Here is an 18,863-nt window from a genome sequence, read left to right as displayed (position 1 = left end):
AGATCCCTAGGCAAAAGTAACTTTTCGCGTCATTAAAGTAATTCTCGTCCAAAAGCATTAATATATCCAAACGAAAAACGTTTCGAGTGTGTCTAGAAAGTTGTACCGGCGAGCGAGCACAGCTAAAGGCGAAAGAACCCAGAAGGCACAGGATCGCAAGCTTGGTTCGCTTAATGCTTTCGATTGCCGTATCCCAGAATAAGAATAGGAAGGGTGGTCGTTTTAACTTGACTGTCTAGTGACACATAAAATTCATGGCAATACTAAAAGTATACTGAAAGTTGTGTATCAGCTCGTTTAACCTGATGTTTCAGCAAAATCCAGAATAAGCAAGCCAATGAAACGAGCCCTCAGTGACCGCTTTTACCGTTCGACTATCATAAAGCGAACAAACATAGTGCGGAGAGAGTCGTCTGAATTTTGACATATAATTCCTCTGACTCGAGGTGGATTAAAGGCTACTTTAATTGACGTTGTGGTGTAATTTGTCATCATGGAGGAGAAACTGGCGTCATTAAGATAAAACTACAAAAAAGCTTTCACTCCTTTTTTTTTCTTTTTGTTTACTGCTACACCGTGCAACTCTATTGTGGACCACATGTACAGTCGCTGTATGACCTCTTCATCATGACAGCTGACCGATTGCAAAACTATTTTCTAAAGCCTTAGGCTGGTGTTCATGAAAACGAACACGATACTGACCGATACTGATTTTTCCGCTCACGTCCTACACTAAATATTTTTGTCCTTCTCCCAGACGTGGGTCAGGGGATAGTCCAGATATCGCCGGTAACTAGTTTTACTAATTCACCTTAGCACCCTAATAGCCTGAGACTTTGATTCACCTTAATCCTACTGGTTGATCCACTAGCAATATCCTTGTAGTAGTGTTTGGCTGCGGTAAGCGCTTATGGCTAAGACTCGGGCAGCCACGACTATACGAGCTTGAACTATTAAAAACTGAAGAAAATAAAAGGCAATACAAGTCTAAAAATTCTTCCGAGTACTTCACACTACAATTAAGTCAAGTCCTGTTATTACTAATACTAAAGATGCCCTTCACATCGAGTTCCTGTCAATACTAAGTCGTTTCTTGAGTTGCTTCTTCATGACCTATGGACCCTGTAACGAAACATACATTTCTGTTCAGTAATGGAGCAGGAATTGGGTAGGCAATAGATAACTTCATCTCTACCAAAAAGCCAAAAGACAAACAGATATTAGCTTCATCAGAAGCTGGTGACATGCTTCTGCTTTATTTAAACACTGAGCCTAGGTTATTCCACTCGTTACTCAAAGGTTATCAGTTTTCATCTATTAATTTCCGAAAATAGGTCACGTGTACAAATTCGGACGACGGATGTCAGACGACATCCCCCGTCCGATTTTATATAAGGTCATCCAATGTTTTCAAGAGGGAGAAAATTAACGGAATGAAGCCAACTTTCGGTTCTAACGTATTCAGACGATCACAGCAATCGACTAAACTGTTCAATTTGAATTCAAACATTCTTGGAGATTCTCGCTTTGATCATAATTTGTAGAGTGCGTTGAAGTTAATGGATGAGTCAAAATAAATAAACCCCTTTTTGGCTTGCTGGTATATTTAACAATTATTCTACGAGGGCGCGCTGGATATGAAATGATATATATTATGATCATTTCATATCCAGCAAGCCCGAGTAGAATAACTGTTTTATTAAAAACCCCAACATCACAACTCTTTTATGTTGAATTAATTTGGCCATTTTTTCTCGGAGCCGCCAAATTGTGTATTTGCTGCTGTGTTCATTGACCATATTTGGTAGTGCAGGTATATGAGCTGGTAACCTGTGTCCGGCGAGCCAATGAAAATGCTGGAAATGTGATATCCGTAGTTCAGTTTTTAATAAACTGGTATATAGGAGGATAATGTCCTTGGCTGAGAGATTGTCCTCGAAATTTCACAGTTGCCTTTGAAGCTTTGTTTCTTGGGCAACTGTTCACTTATCTCGGGCAATCGTTAAGCCTCGGGCATCATCATTCAATCTGATACCAGCAGCCTGAAGGGGTTTATTTACAAAATGTCGGGAACTGAAGCTCATTCGAAAAATGTTCGCTCCTTCTAGAGCTTCTTCCGATATATTATATACAGAAAAGAAATCACGCGTTGTTCACGAGACTTTTCAGTCCGTAGCATAAAGCGGCTTGCATGATTACAGTAAGAATACTGATTACTTTCACGTGCGGTGCTGTGATTGGCTAGCAATCCTTATGTGTACGGTAATCACTTTGTTTAACTTTTCTGCCAGCAGTCATTTAAAGGTCTCACTCTCATCTCTTAAAACTGCCAAAGGAACTAAACTTTTGCAGTGGACTGGGTTTGTTTTTGCCTCCTACGCCAGCCCTGCACTAACGCCTATCGCTCGAAAGCTTCATAACTCCACGTTAGGAAGTTAATTTTGATTGGTTCTCTTAGATCAACCAGAACCATAGTTGCACGCTTCCACAGTTTATACGCTTCTGATCAAAACCAATGACACTTTAAGAAATCACAATTAACGCAGAACACTTTACCTGAAAGAAAGAGGCGAACAGCTTTTTGTCCACCAATATATCATGCTCTGCTGCCTTAGTATCCAACTGCAAATAGCAATTAAACAGCAAAAATTTTAAAACTAAACATGTATTATTTGGTCTTATTTTCGATTATTTTTCATAACGGAATAACGCCATTCGGCGAGAAGACGCAAATAAAATAAGGTTTCAAGAAAAGCGACCGAAAATAAGAATTATTTAAATACTTTTGTCCTTTGGCCATTTCAATTTCAATAGGAAAAGAAAACAAACAGCGGTTACAAACATTTTCATTTTATACTTGACGTTTCGTATGTTGCAGCATACATCATCAGAAGTGACGGTTAAAACTGTTACACAGAATTTTAAAAAACTAGAGCGAGGAACTGGTGACTAGTACCCTGCGAGCAGAGTCTCTTTCGATCTTCCTAGATAAGTCGGGAAGAGGAAAGTAGACTCTGCTCGCCGCCTCTACATTATTTGATTTGCCGCTCATCCAAAGAATTAGATTAGTCAGTCCAGTTTCGACTTGTCAAACTTGTTTTTTTTTATTTTTGCGCATGATCAGTCGCCACGCGTCATCAATATTTTGAAATTTACAACAGCGTGGCAATTTTAACTGTTAGAATTCCCATGAGTTTTTCCTATATGTGTCGGTTACAGAAACTAGCCTGACAGAAACCTATAAATTTTTCAGTAAAAAAATAAAATGGCATTTTTAAGATATATGGACTATCTTGAGTTTCCAATGAAATGATTCCTTGATTGTCGTGTGTTTGCCGGAGTTGTTCGAAAATATTCCGACTTCTTCTTCTTCGTTTGTGGCTACTGGTCACGCGTGACTGACACCGGATACATAAATTTTCAATTTTTAACGCATGCTCAATACAAAATGTGGAAGCAGCGAGCAGAGTCTACTTTCCTCTTCCCGACTTATCTAGGAAGATCGAAAGAGACTCTGCTCGCAGGGTAGGTGACTAGTTAAAAAGTGTGATAACAAAATCGTAACTTCCGGTAGACGATTCTTCCGGAAGAAATTAATAAAGAAAAAGCTTCTCACTACCAATGTTTTCATTGAGAGAGGGTTTTAAATCACTGATTAACAGCGTTTCTTTAATTTTACACTGCAAGTCGGACTTTCCAACATACGAAACGTCAAGTATAAAAGAATTATTTATTATATGGCAAGTACTCTCGCAGCTGAATTGAGCACGCTGATTGGCTGTTTTATGGTCGGGATTCTACAGAACGGACCGTTGCCACGGAAACGATCCTTTCTTAATAACAGGGAAAGTCATCTCAAAAGAAATTTTTATCCTATCATATGGAAGAGGACGAAAAATATGAAAATTCTCCGAGCGAGTTTAACTACTGAACGTGCTTTGTTTCGCCCAACAAATGATGCCATATAATAAACCACTTACTAACCTCACTTGCTCGAGACCGTACAGAAGAATATTGGCCCTCGTACTCAGTTAGTAATATGTATATAGTAAAGAATTCCTGAAGCTTATGAGGTCTAACGGATGTGATAAAATGAGAGCCGGTGAGTTGTTTTGTTGTTATGTGTCACGCTTTACTCTCTCAGAGGTTGGCGAAAAAAAAGGGAGTGATACTTGAACAACCAAGGATGGACCATATTCCTCCTCTAAGAGGAGTAGTGAGGGGCACCCCTAATGTTTGGTTTGAAATGTAGCATAGTATTTGACGACTTTTCCCTGAAGTAGAGAATGCTTTGCCCACTGGTCTAAATTAGTGTAGGAAAAGATGTTTTGGTTTGAAATCAGGTACCAAAATTCACACTCTCTAACTGTAATTTGGTCGGTCAATCGTTGAGCGCCGACCAATCAAACTGCAGCGCCACGGGGTAATGTTTCCTGCCGGCACAACTTTCGGTGGTTACGGTTTCCGATCTGGATAGCGGACGTTCCAAGGTTTTCGCGTTTGGCTTGCTCTTCGTCGATGGTACGAAATGGCTGAGTGGCATGAAACGAAAGGAAAATTAAACGTCTTCCCTTGTGGTGGTTTTGGAGGCCTGCAGGATCAATTTTGGGAGGGGAAATCCACCTAGGCGATGGTCGTTTTGAATCTTTCTTTCCTTTTTCTCCTATTAATGTATATACAGAAGACGGCGAATATTAGATTATCTAAAAACGCCAAAAAGTGTCATTTTAAGCCTACCGAAGGTACGAGGAATGTCCGTTTGTTTCATGCTCATTAGCATATATTCTTGGAAAAAAAATTCAAGTGGATTCTGTCGATGAATCACGTTTCTCGTTATTCCAGACTGCTAGTGTGGGCTCTCTATGGTTTTAGCCTCCATCTTGAACTTTTCATGCACGAACGAAATCTGGGGAGAGCGCAAACCTATTTTCCTGCCTATAACGTTGGGCTTACCGACTGCCCCTTCAGTTTGCTCTCTCCGCCAGGTTTCGTTCACGCATGAGGTCAAGATGTATGGGTTATTGACCAAGCGTGAGGTCAAGATGACTGGATATTGGCCAAGTTCTTTTTTTGCGTGTTTATGGACCGAGACGAAGTCGAGGTCCATAAACACGCAAAAAAAGAACGAGGCCAATATCCAGTCATCTTGACCGAACAATCTTGGTCAATAAAGGATTTATTATATGACTTAAAACACCAAAAAATGATCTTTGATCTTGCGGGACCAAGCGAGAAATCCCGAGCGGGCAGTATCGCTCCATCTTGCCCGCTCGGGTAGCCAATCAGAGCGCGCAATTTGGTTCATCTTGCCCGCTCACGGAGCTAGTCATATAATAAGGTGGCTTAAACAACATAGTGATCAAACTACTCGACGATCACACGGAAAAACGCTGGACTGTGAACAGTCTATAAATACAAGAGAAATGAGTTGTAGGTACCTCTTCAAGGAGCCCGTGAGCAAATTCCCATTCCTTCTGAATGTCCATCATGGGAAAGGCATTGGGAATTTTCCATACTTGCTCGCCAAGTGTCTTGAAAAATACCTTCCAGCTTTCCTCGTGTTTCTTCGATATCTGAACTAAATCCTCCAAGAGCTTCTTGTTGACTTGCTTATCAGAGGATTCCTTTGCTTCCTCTGTCTTCAGGGCTTTCTCAGGGGAAGGCTGGGCTTTCATGGGTTGCTTGAAGGATTGGAGAAAGAAGTTAGTCTAAACGACTTATACCAATTCCTCTGTGGCTTGCTTGGGCGTACTTTTTCCGCGTTCCGTACTTTTTCCGGCTGCACGTAATTGTTTCAATTAAGTTCAGTTAGGGTTGGCGCAGTGGCGAGAGCACTCGCCTCCCACCCATGTGTCCCGGGTTCGATTCCCGGCGGACTCGGCGTCATAGGTGGACTGAGTTTGTTGGTTCTCTACTCTGCACCGAGAGGTTTTTCGCCGGGTACTCCGGTTTTCCCCTCTCTCCAAAAACCAACATTTGATTTGATTTGGTTTGATTTGAGAATTGTAAAGATTTCGAATTGTAATGCTTATTATAGTAAGGTGCATTTGATTATGATATTCACGTGCTAATTTGCGCCTAATAATAATAATAATAATAATAATAATAATAATAATAAAGGCCAATATGCCAATTTCGATATTTTAAAATTCCGTTGCAAACAATAGACCTCAGCTCGAGGCTCCAGGGTACCACAACAGAGTTTGTGGGGTTTGTTCCCGGAGCCTCGTACTGAGATCCATTGTTTACAGCTGAATTTTAAAATATCGAAATTGGCCTATTGTTGGACGAGGACCAATTTTTGGAAAAAGGAAGGAGCTTTACCTTATGAGGCACCTCAAACAGGACACGGTTTAGAGTCTCATTCGAAAATAGGGCAAGTTCATTTGCTGTAAGTTGTTGTTTGAATTTGGTCATGTTCTCGCCTTAAGCCTGAAAAAGTAAAGAAAAGAAACTGAAGTTAAGTTTGTTAGTCATAAGTTCATTTGTTTAAATTACCTGCCGTTTAATAGAAAAAGTCAACATATACTGTGAGTGTTCCTTCGCTCGGCACTCGTTACATTATTTTCATCTAAGTATATAAACCCCTCCAGGTGGTTTGTATACCGGAGTATAATCTCCAAGGCTGAAAGGTTGTCCACACACAGCTCAAACAGTTTACTCCCACTCAAAATTCGGCAAAATAAATTCTAGCGACAAAGATTTTGGTTTTCTTTTGAGAGGCAGCTGGCAGCGTTTGTATAAATTTCTGTTTGAAGCTTTCACAGACGAATGTGATTGGCTGTAGCATGAAGAAAGAATCGAATTGCGTCAAACTAGGAAGAACTATCTGTGAATGACTAGTTCATAAGATTCAGCAAATGGTGGTGCGTACTTGGGTTCCTATCGTCATGTTTTAGGGTGCGTTCGATTCACCGTATCCCGGAATAGGAATACATGGAATATAAGTTAGAAATCCTACGTTTTTACGGAGAATTACCTTAAAATTGTCAAACATCAGTTAAAATGCTATTTTAAACATATTTTTATTATCCCTGCTGCTTCGAAACGCGCCTCACATATCGTTTTAATCATCACGCCACGTATTCTTATTCCGGAATAGGGTCAATCGAACGCGCCCTAAGTCCTTAGTCGATTACCTTTATTAAGTACCTACATACTTTGGGAGTGGTTTTTGCGTGCATGGATATCACATTACTACTTGCAGTGGAGTAGTATTTTTGCTTTCTAAGCGTACGTATCTACTGACGAGGCATCCATCGCTGGCAAAAACGACGACAAAAGTAATTTAGAAACATCTATTATATTTTCAGCTCAAAAAAACATTTTGGGGTTTGGATAAGCGAGGTGGAACAACCCGGAATGATTAGATTATCCAGTGATTCAGACCAAAAGGATTCCGTAATGGTATGTTTTTAATACAAAACAAAGTATTTTTTCTATCATTTCCTAGCTTGGACATAAACCCCCAGTTTAATTTGTGAAGGGTAGAAAACTGACCAAGGTTTGTCGCGTTTTTTTTTTTTTTGCAAAGCGCAAGATAATTAAATTATTTTGTTTTGAAACCTGAAAAACGCGGGACAGATTCTAGAGTATAGAATTTTGAGGGAATTTTTCCATCTTATTCTTTCATGGAGTCGGAGATGGTAAACAATTGAAATAATCAATTCAATTATTTGTGTCTTGTGCCTTCAAGAAAAGTAGTCAAACAGTGATCAAGTGTAAAAGGAATCCCTAAGCTTGAGTAACTGTGTTTTTCATTAATTCTCAAGAATTCTTGTTGGTTAAATGAAGATACAGTGTATCGTTTTGGAAGCATCGCCGACCGATTGGAAAGCAGTTTTTCACCCAGCAGTACCGTACGATTTGTCAAACGTGGGCCAGTTCCCCTCCGACTCTGAATGGGTTGAGAATAAATGGTTCTCTTGCTGCCATCGGGCGCATCGGTGTCTAGATTGTTATCATAGACGCGTTGTTTGTTGCCATGTTCCATCCACATTTATAGTAGGCGGGGAGGGTTTTTGCTCCCCTCAGGCGGGTATGATGATGGAGACCTCCACAGCTGCCCACCACCCATATTCAGAACCCTGCAGTCACTACGTGGCTTTGTTCGGTCCTCTCTTTTAGAGACGAATTTCCAGTCGAATGAGTTCATTGATTCAACAATTTTGTACAAGAAACGTCAGCAAAAGAACCCATACACACACTGTCTGCCTATGGGTTCTTCATAGTGCTTTTCCGTTTCGTCTGTTCAGTTTTGCTGAAATTTCATGCAATGTTAATTGAACCCCCTTTGGGAGTAAGCAACTCAAGCCATTAGCGTGAATGGACCGGTCATCCAATTCATTCCCTTTATCCTCTGACATGTTCGTTCTTGTCAGTCAAAACTTCAGTGTTTTCAAAACACCAGTTATCTATCTATAGAGGTTTCCATCAGTTTTGGCGAAAGTTATAGTGTTTAGTAGAATGATCTAAGGATCAGATGAGTATGTTTCTCACTCAAATTATTTTTGTAATTTTGCATTTCCTGATCCCATGCTACGGACTTACAGCCTTTTCTCTCTGAAATCTGAGATTTTCAGGGCTGTACGTTGGCCAAACTGGTTTTTACCATAACGGTCAAAATTCTCGCGCGCTGATTGGTTCATGGCTATGGTCTATTTAACAATTATTCTACGAGGGCGCGCAGGATATGAAATGAAATGAAAGAAAGAAACACAGAGAAAGAGAAAACCGTGAAATGGAAACATTTGTTGATCACTTGACTAAAGCCCGCCGCACACGTGAGGAAAGAGCTGAGCAAAATTCCTCGCGAGGCAGTTAGCTCAGCCGTTTCCTCACATGTGCGGCGAAGTTTCGGTGAGAAATTCGCCTCGTGAGGCAGTGAGGAGAATATTAAACATGTGTGATATTTTTTGCCTCGCGAGGCAAATTCCTCACTGTGTGCGGCAAACGAGAGAATCTGGCTGAGCCAGGCTGGTCGATCGCATGGCTCACTCACGTGACTTTTGAGCGAGGACTTCAAGATGGTCTCCGAAACGGAAATGGTGGCACTTGTACTTGTCCTTTTACTTCGACAAATCCGTCGAAGAAGAAAAGCTGGCCGACCAAAAACGTATGGGCATGGATTGGATCCTAAAACGTAGGCAACAAGGGGCATTCCCGAATCTTGAAGGGAATTGAATGGGGAAGACCCCGAGGCTTTCCGTGAATTCCGTCGTCTGGATAAACAGTGCTTTCAAACAATTCTGGCGATGGTTGCGCCTTTGATAATGAAGGAAAACACACAGTCAGATGCGAATGTTCCCCTAAGCGATTGTTGGAGGCTCCATAGGAAGCTATAGGTCTCCATAGGTATGCTAGATAATGCAGTAGAAAATTCTTAGATGCTTTTATGCTTGCTTGATAATACATGAATGACAATCGCTACCCATGGAGCCTCCAACAATCTTCCAGTAGAGAAAAATGGAAATTAAACTTCACACCAACTTAACGCCGGCTAGAGTAAATACCTGGTAATTAGCTAATTACCTACTTTAAATTGAACAAGAACATGCTAACCTTCATTTTTATACAGAACTTTGTTTGATATCTACTTGTAGCAAAAAACCTCAAGGTTATGGAAAGTTTCTCACGTGAGTGAGCCATGCAATGTTATTGGACGATCGACCAGCCTCGCTCAGCCAGATTCTCATGTTTGCCACACACAGTGAGGAAACGGCTGAGCTAACTGCCTCGCGAGAAATTTTGCTCAGCTCTTTCCTTTACGTGTGCGGTGGGCTTAAACGAAAAGGGCGCGAAGACCGTCTGGATTTTTTGCAGCGTTTCTGGGAAAAGTTGAATGAATTTAACGAGAGTATCCGAGAGGAACAGAGGAGCTTCATATGTGGAAAAATTGCTCTATTTTATTGGCTCAGGACTGTTGTATATGGCCAATGTTTTTGTAAAACCGGATGGAATGGCTTTCACGTGGATGTACGTGCCGAAGAAAGCGAATTTGTAATTCATTCAAACAACGGCGCCATGAGCGAATTTGATCAAAATGAAGACATAATTTCGGCGTAAAAAGATTTTGATGAACTAGAACATTGCCTCACCGAAACTGGTCGGAGACAAGAAACCTGAGGGATAAGCAAAAGAAATATCATGGTTATGAAAGAAATATCCTGAGCCTCTTGAAGTTTATCTAATGCGTGGCATAAAAACTGGAACCGCGGCCGAGCAGATTAACAAAGACAACGAGAGCAGCGGTTCTTCTTGTCTGCAGAAATCGAGTCAAGTCTTTCAGCCCCAACTTGTCGGCTAGTCAATCCGGTTTTCTGTCGTCAAACCGGTTTTTTAACGCACGCATTAATGTTGTTGATAAACCGAAGGTCAAAACTGAGCCCACTGTAACAAATGCAAAATGGCTTCCAAGTGTGTGAGTTTTAGTAGGGAGTTGGAATCTGTGACGAGAATCTGTCTAGAGTGTTAAGTAAGTTTCACAGAATAGAACAGTTAAGTCATCAGCAGTCAACAGCGATCAAACAAATTTTTTTGTCTGGATCGAATACCCTCGTATCTTTATCCACGGGCTACGGTAAATCATTAATTTACCAACTTGTCATCATCCCTTTCGCAAAAGAGTTGTTGCTGTCGAAAATTCAACTACCACGTTGTTTGCCGTCTAATCCAATGTTGTTGGTAGTTGCACCTTTACTGCGCTTATTGATGACCAAATGGAATCATGTGAAGAGTTTGGCTTTAATAAACTCTTGTAAACTCGATGATTTTAAAGAATGTGACGATACCAGCACAGATATTCTCTTCACCAGCCAAGAGACTCTTGAAAAGCATAACAAACTAATTTCCAGTCTGAGCGAAAAGATATTTGGTGTGGCAGTCGACGAAAGTCATTGCTTTGTTACTTGGTGAGTGAACGTTTTCCATTTATTATTTTTCTGATCTTGAAGTTTGAGGCTGCGCGATTTGTCCTGGGCTCTAAATTTGTATCCAAGCAAAAACAAGCGCATGCTCAATAAAAACTTGACTCGATTTCTGCAGAGTCTGATGCTGTAAAAGTTAAATGTTGAAAGCTGGTGATTGGTACATTGCATCGAGTACAGGTAAAAGACCAGTTTTACTGTGTTGATTCCATACAAAACCCTGTAAAGTTGCGTGCCACGCTTCGGCAAATAACTCAGAAACGAATTATCACACAGACGTAAGACCTGGAGAGGTCGGTTTATGTATTGGCCTTCTACAACATTTTTATATTTTTTGCTTTTTTCATTCAAAGGCTTCGAATTTATTTTTTTATGACGTGATAGTGAAAACGATCTGTTGGTCAATTTAAGGAAAGGAATGCAGAGCTCGAGTGAGTAGCCGTTAGTTGGGAGGAGCATTGCGTGACGAACCTAATAACGGCTGCGAAGGAGCCACTTGAGTTTTGAACATTTTATGACGTCATTCTATGGTCTATAAGAGTACAGACCATAGAAAACTGACGTTGATTTGTTATATACTACTAAAGAAAAGTTTACTGCCCACTCTACGAAATCCGAGGTATCAAGGGGCCTCCGAGTTTTTTGCCAAACTGTATATAACTGAAGAAAAATATTACGCACTCTGCAGGTCACCTGCATGCATGACTTTCGAGACTACAAACTTTCTGATATCTCCAGGGCTCGAAAAAATCCCCGTCCGGTCGTCCGGGACAAGTAGATTTCCCCCTCGGGCAAGTAACTTTCTCTCCTTACTTGCCCCACGGGCAAGAGCCCAGGCAAGCCGTTCGCCGTCTAAATTTTTGATAATGATTTTGAGAAGAAAGGGTAAATTTTAGGCTCAAGGGTAATCAAAAGTTTAGATGAAGCTTGACGAAAATTACAATTTATAGCGTTGTTTTGTTGTAGCGTGATGCGCGCTCACGGCTCATGCATAGGTGGTTGCCTAGCGCGGCGTAATCAAAATCTGCCCAGATCAAATTTCTTTCCATGTTAAAAATAGCTGCGTTTGGCACGAAAACGCTGTGTTTATTGCTTAATTTTCTGCAAGCATTTCCAGTTTCTCTGGAAAAAACTTAACCCAACAACGATGTATCAAAGCTGTAGAAATTGTACGGGAAAATGAAACCAGCATTTTTGATGTTGAAATTCCATCTGAATCCCTGTTTTCGACGAAACATACAAGTTTGCTAGTGATAACATACTTGGGCGCGCGAAATAAAAAGTATTATATTATTAAAAAGAAATGAATAAGACTTGAGTCAACAAAGTACTTTCAGGGTTAAAATGACTTAAAATAGTTTTTCTTTCAAACGAAGACGTTTTCCCTCGACTGAAACTATTTTTCATTCACCCAAATGAAACAATATGCTCTCGCCGGCTTTTCAAAAGCAGAATGAAGAAGTTAAAAGTTGTGGAAGTATTACAACATAATGGCTTAAACATGAAAGTGATCAGTACTAAGATGACTGTAGTCAAGATGGGTTTATTACATTAAAACACGCTTCTTATATGTAGTATGATTTCCATTTTCGGGTTCATGAATTATTAATGAGTTTGAAAACTTGGGCAAGCGGGGAAGTGCCCCGGGCAAGCAAATTTCAGAGTTACTTGCCCAACGGGCAAGATGGAATTCTTCCTTTGACTTACTTCCCTGATGTAGCTGTAGATGTCAACCTCATCATCTACGATATAACTCCACTGTTTAGCCCAGTGAGGGACTGGTCTTTTTCCATTAGTTTCGATCTCCATCCAACCTTTGGCAACATCTATGGTAAAGTTCTCCCAAATGCGATCTTTTTGGCCAGCAATACCCAGTACTTCTAAATACAAGGTAGAAGGTATCTCACCTGAAATAAAAGGCATTAGTCAATTATACATATTGATTATTTTTGAATGCTGCAACAGGGCTTAAGGCTTTTTTTTTTTTCTAGCGACGGAGTAGCAGTCGTCATCGGAAGCTTTGAGCGTTACTATCAAGTGAAAATCAAAGAAAGGAGTCGTAAACAAAGTGTCCGATTCCGCTTATGATTCCATCGCTTGCGTTTACCCTGCGCAGTAAAAGTTTCCAGGGAGCGAAAAGCGAATGTTAATTTTTAGGTTCGCGCGTGAATAGGGCGAATGTAAAAAGAAGTATTGATTTGTTTTCACTCGCCTTATTCTCGCGCGGCCCGAAAATTTTTACTGACTTTTTCACTCACTGGAAATGCTTGCTACGCAGGCTAAACAGGGCTAAGTACTTATGCCTTTCTCGTAGAGCAATCGAAATCGACAAAGGGGTCTTTCGTCAGCTAACATTTCCGCCTCCCTCGTTAAGTATTTCTTTTAGGATCGTGCAAATTTAAAGTTTGGGTTGCTTCTTTCCTTAATAGCCTGCGTGGCAAGCGTTTCCGCTGGTTATGAGGCGAAAGCAAAACAGAGATGCGAGGGGGGAGGGGAGGAGCGACGAGGAAACGCTTGCCCGCAAAGCCCACGATTCTGCCGAACGCCCATTTCACGCGTTCACGCTTGAGCACACATCAGTAGCGTGCTTGTCACAGAGATGACTAATGAGAAGAAAGAACATGTCAACGGAAATAATGCCTTGCCAAAACAAATAAATAAATAAACAACGTATTTTTCGCTTCTCCGTTCGCTGGATCCTAGGGCTTGATTACATGAGCCGGGCTGCTTTTGACTGGGCTGACCCGGTTGTTATGTAATCGCGAAGTTGGTTTTTGTTGTGTTTAACAAACGTGTCGAGATCCCGGCAAACTGACACCAGCCCTGACCAGCCCGGCTCATGTAATCAGGCCCATATAGAAACCTCTGGCACCCACCACCCAGGACCCAGAGTATCACAACACAGGCGTGACTGACTTTTGCAGAAAATTGCGACGGCAACATACGCAGCCGCTGTTAAAAATCTGCTTGAAGAAAGAGTTCCTTTGCGCTCAGCCAAGTTGAAGTATTCTCGATTCCTTGTAGAGTGCTACTGAAAATGTTGTGGAATTTATTTATTTTGTTCCCTTCATTTTTCAAACTGGGTTTGCGATCCAGCCATCTCTCAGAAGAAGGTTAGGCCTAAGGTTAGCTTTTATGAATGTTTAGGATACTTTCTGTATTGGTGAAACAATGACCTGCAACCCGCGACCTGCGACCTGCGACCTGCGACCTGCAGATTAGACCCGCCGCACCGGGAACACTGTCCCCTACTCTATTCGAATAGTGTGTGGGAACTTTAACGTCCCACAGAATTAATGAACAAGGGCTGTGAGACGGGACCTCCGGCTTATCGTCCTTATCCGTGAAGACTTGAAAGTCTAACCATTTGCATATGTAGTTACAAAGGCAGCACTTTCTCCTCAAGTTATTTAAAGACCCTGAGTGTTGGTCCGGCCGGAGTTGAACTCACGACCTCCCGCGTGACAGCCCGGTGCTCAACAAACTGAGCCACCGGTGCGCGAACACTCGCCGTCGCTGACTTGGTTTGACCAAAGGTTCCTACTTTTTGCCTCTCCGTTCGCCGTACACGGAAACGAAAATATGCAAACACGTCTTAGCCACAAAGGGTTTTTTTGCGTGATAAGTGTCACTGTCGCCCTGTCGAAAACAACTTCAGAATTCATTTTCTCTACAGAGTGACAGTTGGGGAACCAATCATGCAGAGCTCTGCGTTCGAGGGCGAACGCCGTTCGGCAGAATGGCAAGAGTTTCATTCGTCCCTTCTCCCCTCCCCCCTCTCATCTCTGTTTTGCTCTCGCCCCATAACCAGCGGAAACGCTTGTTACGCAGGCTACGCTCAGTATTGCTCAGTATGGCAGTCATTTGTTTTTCAACCACCGGTGCAAAGAAAATAAGCTTAAGGTGCTTTCAACGACGAGTCCGGCCTCCTGTGCGGATCGCTAAGGGGTACAAGCTCATGGAAACACTGGGTTTTCTTTCTTGAAATTGCGCATACACAATTGCCATCAGTCAATACAGAGATTGCGTTCTTTGTTCTCCCGTTCAATCAGTGAACTCTCTGCTTTCATTGATCACTTCGAAACCGCTTAGGGTAAGAGATTCTGTTCTTCGAAAAAGCATCAGGCGTCCATCAAACAGAGAGAGAAACACGACAGGAAATTCTGCCTTCTACTCCGTAAGACAGGATCGTTTCTGAAAGATAAATGGATCTTCTAAAGAGTTATCGGGGCTGGAACGGAGAGTGGTTTGGAAAAAGGCTTCAAGTTTGCTGTTGCTCTCGGCAAAATACCAACTGTTGAGATCGCCGCTGCTGTCGAGGAAGGTATTTCTCCACTAAACGCTGATCAAAAGCATTTGATAAGAGCAATCTTTGGATGTTGTCTTTCAGTAGAATTTTGACTAAAAGAATAAAAATACTAATGTGGCCTTGAACTACTTTAAAATACACTAAAACACTAAAAGTCTGAGCTTTCGCCGCTCAACGGCATCATCAGGGACGGATAAGATGATAATGCCGTTGAGCGGCGAAAGCTCGGACGTTTAGTGTTTTAGTGTATTTTAAAGTAGTTCAAGGCCACATTAGTATTTTTATGCATTTGATTAGAGCTTATCTAAGCAGCATACCTAGGCGTGCCAAGCCACATCAGTTTTGGATCACCTCTGACGAAGACACCAGGCAGAAGTGTCGAAACGTTAGGTTGGGTCTTGAATTGTAACTTTTGAAAGCAACATTCATCAATCTCTAAACCAGAGTAGCATCAAACTATGTCTAGTTCTACACTCATTGCATTTTAATTATTAGTGGACTGCGGGAGTACGGGAGCACTAGTTCTACACTCATTGAATATAAATTACTCGGGCAGCGCCGAGAGGAGAATCCAGTTGTGTTATTACCCGTCAATTAAAGCTTTGATTGTGCCTAGTTTTAAACGTAGTCCACTTGCGTCTATTGCGGTAGTGCCTGCGCTCAGTTTTTCATTGCTATACGCATGCGTGTTCTGGTGGCGCCGTGGCTTAAGGCGCTGTGAAGGCCTTTGAGGGTTTCATCCTTTTGTTTTTTTATTTTATTCATTTTCACCTTTTTTTCTTTTCGACTTCAATGCACATTCAGCTTGTTTCCACAACAAAGTTAATTTACTGATCCTCACCTCTTTCCGGTTCCGACAAACCTTCAAAAAACTAAGCTCAAATGCAAGACATGCAAAGCATAAGCGTGCCTTCTCACGAAACGTGTGTAAAATCTCGCGACTTTTCGAAGTCATATCTCCATGATGTGACGCCAGGAGCTCTTTGTGACGCTCGAACTCGGTCGTTTACTAAAATTAAGTCACTCTGTCCATCAGTGGACTGCAATCTACTAATTTACCCAAGAAAAGAGAAGAAAAGAGAAAGATATCGGAAACCAAGTATCGTAGACTACACCAGCAGGGTTCGAACTCCGACCATCTGGATTGGAAGGAGTGAATTGTACCCACTACGATACGACAACATTCTCACCTAGAAAACTTAAAATTTAAAGCACTTATTTCCAAAATTAACTGTTTCTCTCTTTTATTCGCTCGGATGATCTCCCACATTGTCGAAATCGGAAGGTACACGGATTGTGCTAAAACCTAAACGTCTTTTCTCGGCCCGAGTTCAGGCTGCGAGCATAACCAGCCTTCTGGTTATGAGTCAACTGCGGAAGTGCGGGAGCACAAGTTCCACCTTTACTGAATTTTAATTAATTATCAGTCGACTGCCTGAGTGCGGGAGCACTAGCTCGACACTATTGAATTTTAATTATTACTACAGTGCGGGAGTTTAGTAGCACTATCTCGACACTCACTGAATTTTAATTATTACTCGACTGAGGAAGTGCGGGAGCACCAGTTGTGCACTCATTTGAGTTTTAGTTCTTACTCGACTGTGGGAGTGCACGAACACTAGTTCTATACTCATTTGAATTTGAATCAGATTATTACTCCACTGCAAGAGTATGGGAGTTAATTATATTATGATTATCACTCGACTGAGGGAGTGCAGCGGGTACTCCATAATGCTGTATAATTGCTAAGTTCGACTCACCTTCCACAGGATTACTCTTCACTGCTTTGGCAGGGCACATGAGGCAATCGCTCGATTGAATCCATCTCATTTCCATGGCGACGCTCAGGGGGAATCGGCCTCTGTTGTATTCGTTTACACATTTGTTAACCCCCACTTGCATAGCAGCAATCTGCTGATCGAATGAGCATCCAGTAGCATTAAATGCAAACTCCATGTCGAGAACTGGGAAAACTTCAATGAAGCTCTGGTAGTGGATTGCTTTATTGATAGGCTCATATATGACATCCTTGTTGAAAAACTTTATCATCTCAAACCCTGCCTTCAGGAAGGATGGTACCAGACCAGGGTGTTCGTTCAGAGGTTTCGAGACCGCTCTTCCAAATGATGTAGACACCAGTCCCGTGACATCGCGAATTTTGTAGTCAACTTCACTGGGGCAGGGAAGTTGAAATTCAGGATCTGTTGAGATGTTTATCTTCCTAATCCACAGATAGTCCTGCGTTGGATCCCAGTTTATAAGTAACTTAATTACCATAGGTAAGACCCAGGGCTCTTGCAAAGACAAATAAGAACCAAAGAATTAGCAAATTCAAATGACTAGCACAAAGAACGAAAGGGTCCAAAGCACAAAGTACGTTGGTAAAATAGGGACAAAAGACAACAAATATCTGTATCTTAGCAACTAGGAAGCAACTGATAAAAACTTATCAGGCGTGAGGGGGAAACGAATCTTTTCATCCAATAACTAATTAATAGACGTATCTAAAGGTCTAACGAGAGTGTATATACGAAATCAGTAGATAAAAATTATCATTAATAGACAAGTAACTAGGGGCCAAAAATGACAGCTTCTTTTTTTTTTCAAATTGCGCAAATTTATTCCACCTTAATTTCATTTTCTCTGGCTCCAAACGAAAGTGTTTACAGAAAGGCATTATCATAACGTGTCGTAAACTTTTAAATGAGAAAGCGATAGACGAAACCGTCTTGGCCACTTCCACGCCGAATTAAACACTCATCTTAACAACAATAATTGCTAGTTACTAATGATAAACTATTGATCTCTCTCAAGCCGAATTCCTTGCAGGCGGAGGAAATGACGACACTGTAAGACATCCAATCGATGTAGAAAAACATAAGACATAATAAAGGAACAAACGGGTTGTGAACGACAAAAGAGAATCAGAGGATGAGAAATACCATGGGAGAAGGCCTTTCACAGATTAATTTGAGATGATTTGTGCTTCTCAATGTTGAGTTTTCTTTTAAGAAGGGTGAGTTGGGATTCAAAGTAAAATTGGTTTTCTTTTTTCGAGGCAGTACAGATGTAATCAGTTTTGTAGTGATTAAACAGAGGTTCAGACCAAGCGGATGGGAAAAATTGTTTGGAACACCAATTCTACTGTTATTTTTGGCATTCTACCAGTTCTCAGATTTTGTCCACAAGCGCCAAACATGTGGGCACGACACACAAAGATGTTCTAGTGTCTGTTTTGTATGCAGAGGTGCCATAAATATTGTTCTTTAATTTTATCACTGAACGAGTGCCACCCTCGAAAAATAAAGTTTATTATTATTATTATTATTATTATTATTATTAATATTATTATTATGCAGCAGTTACAACTTTTGTATGCTATATACAATTAAAATAGTATGACGGGTCGCGTGAGCGTAGCGCGTTGACTATAGTGAAATATTAGTATAAGAATTTAAACTTAAAATTTAAATTATATATAAAAATTAGCACTATAGAAAAATTGATAAACTATATAGGATCTCTAAAATGGTAGTTATAAAATCTTTAAAATTCTCTAAAATATACAACAACTGTTCATTGTTCATGCTACAACTTTAAAAGAGCGAGAGATGCTTAATGTTCCCGAG

The 18,863-nt window shown here is 41.1% G+C and overlaps 1 long non-coding RNA gene and 2 pseudogenes across 1 annotated transcript; 1 reads left to right on the top strand and 2 right to left on the bottom strand.

Moving 5' to 3' along the window:
- Positions 1–447: 447 nt before the first annotated feature.
- LOC138016048 (uncharacterized) overlaps positions 448–18,863 on the bottom strand; it is a 38,642-nt pseudogene continuing 20,226 nt past the window's right edge.
- LOC138016073 (uncharacterized) lies at positions 2,634–3,655 on the top strand. Its single transcript, XR_011125723.1, has 2 exons — positions 2,634–2,945; positions 3,530–3,655. It is a non-coding gene; the product is annotated as an uncharacterized lncRNA (long non-coding RNA).
- LOC138016290 (uncharacterized) overlaps positions 18,818–18,863 on the bottom strand; it is a 645-nt pseudogene continuing 599 nt past the window's right edge.

The sequence above is a fragment of the Montipora capricornis genome, chromosome 9 (genome assembly GCF_036669925.1).
Source record: "Montipora capricornis isolate CH-2021 chromosome 9, ASM3666992v2, whole genome shotgun sequence".
Taxonomy (NCBI): Eukaryota; Metazoa; Cnidaria; class Anthozoa; order Scleractinia; family Acroporidae; genus Montipora; species Montipora capricornis.
The sequence above is the reverse complement of the archived record's forward strand: the minus strand, read 5'-3'. Positions and strand labels throughout refer to the sequence as shown.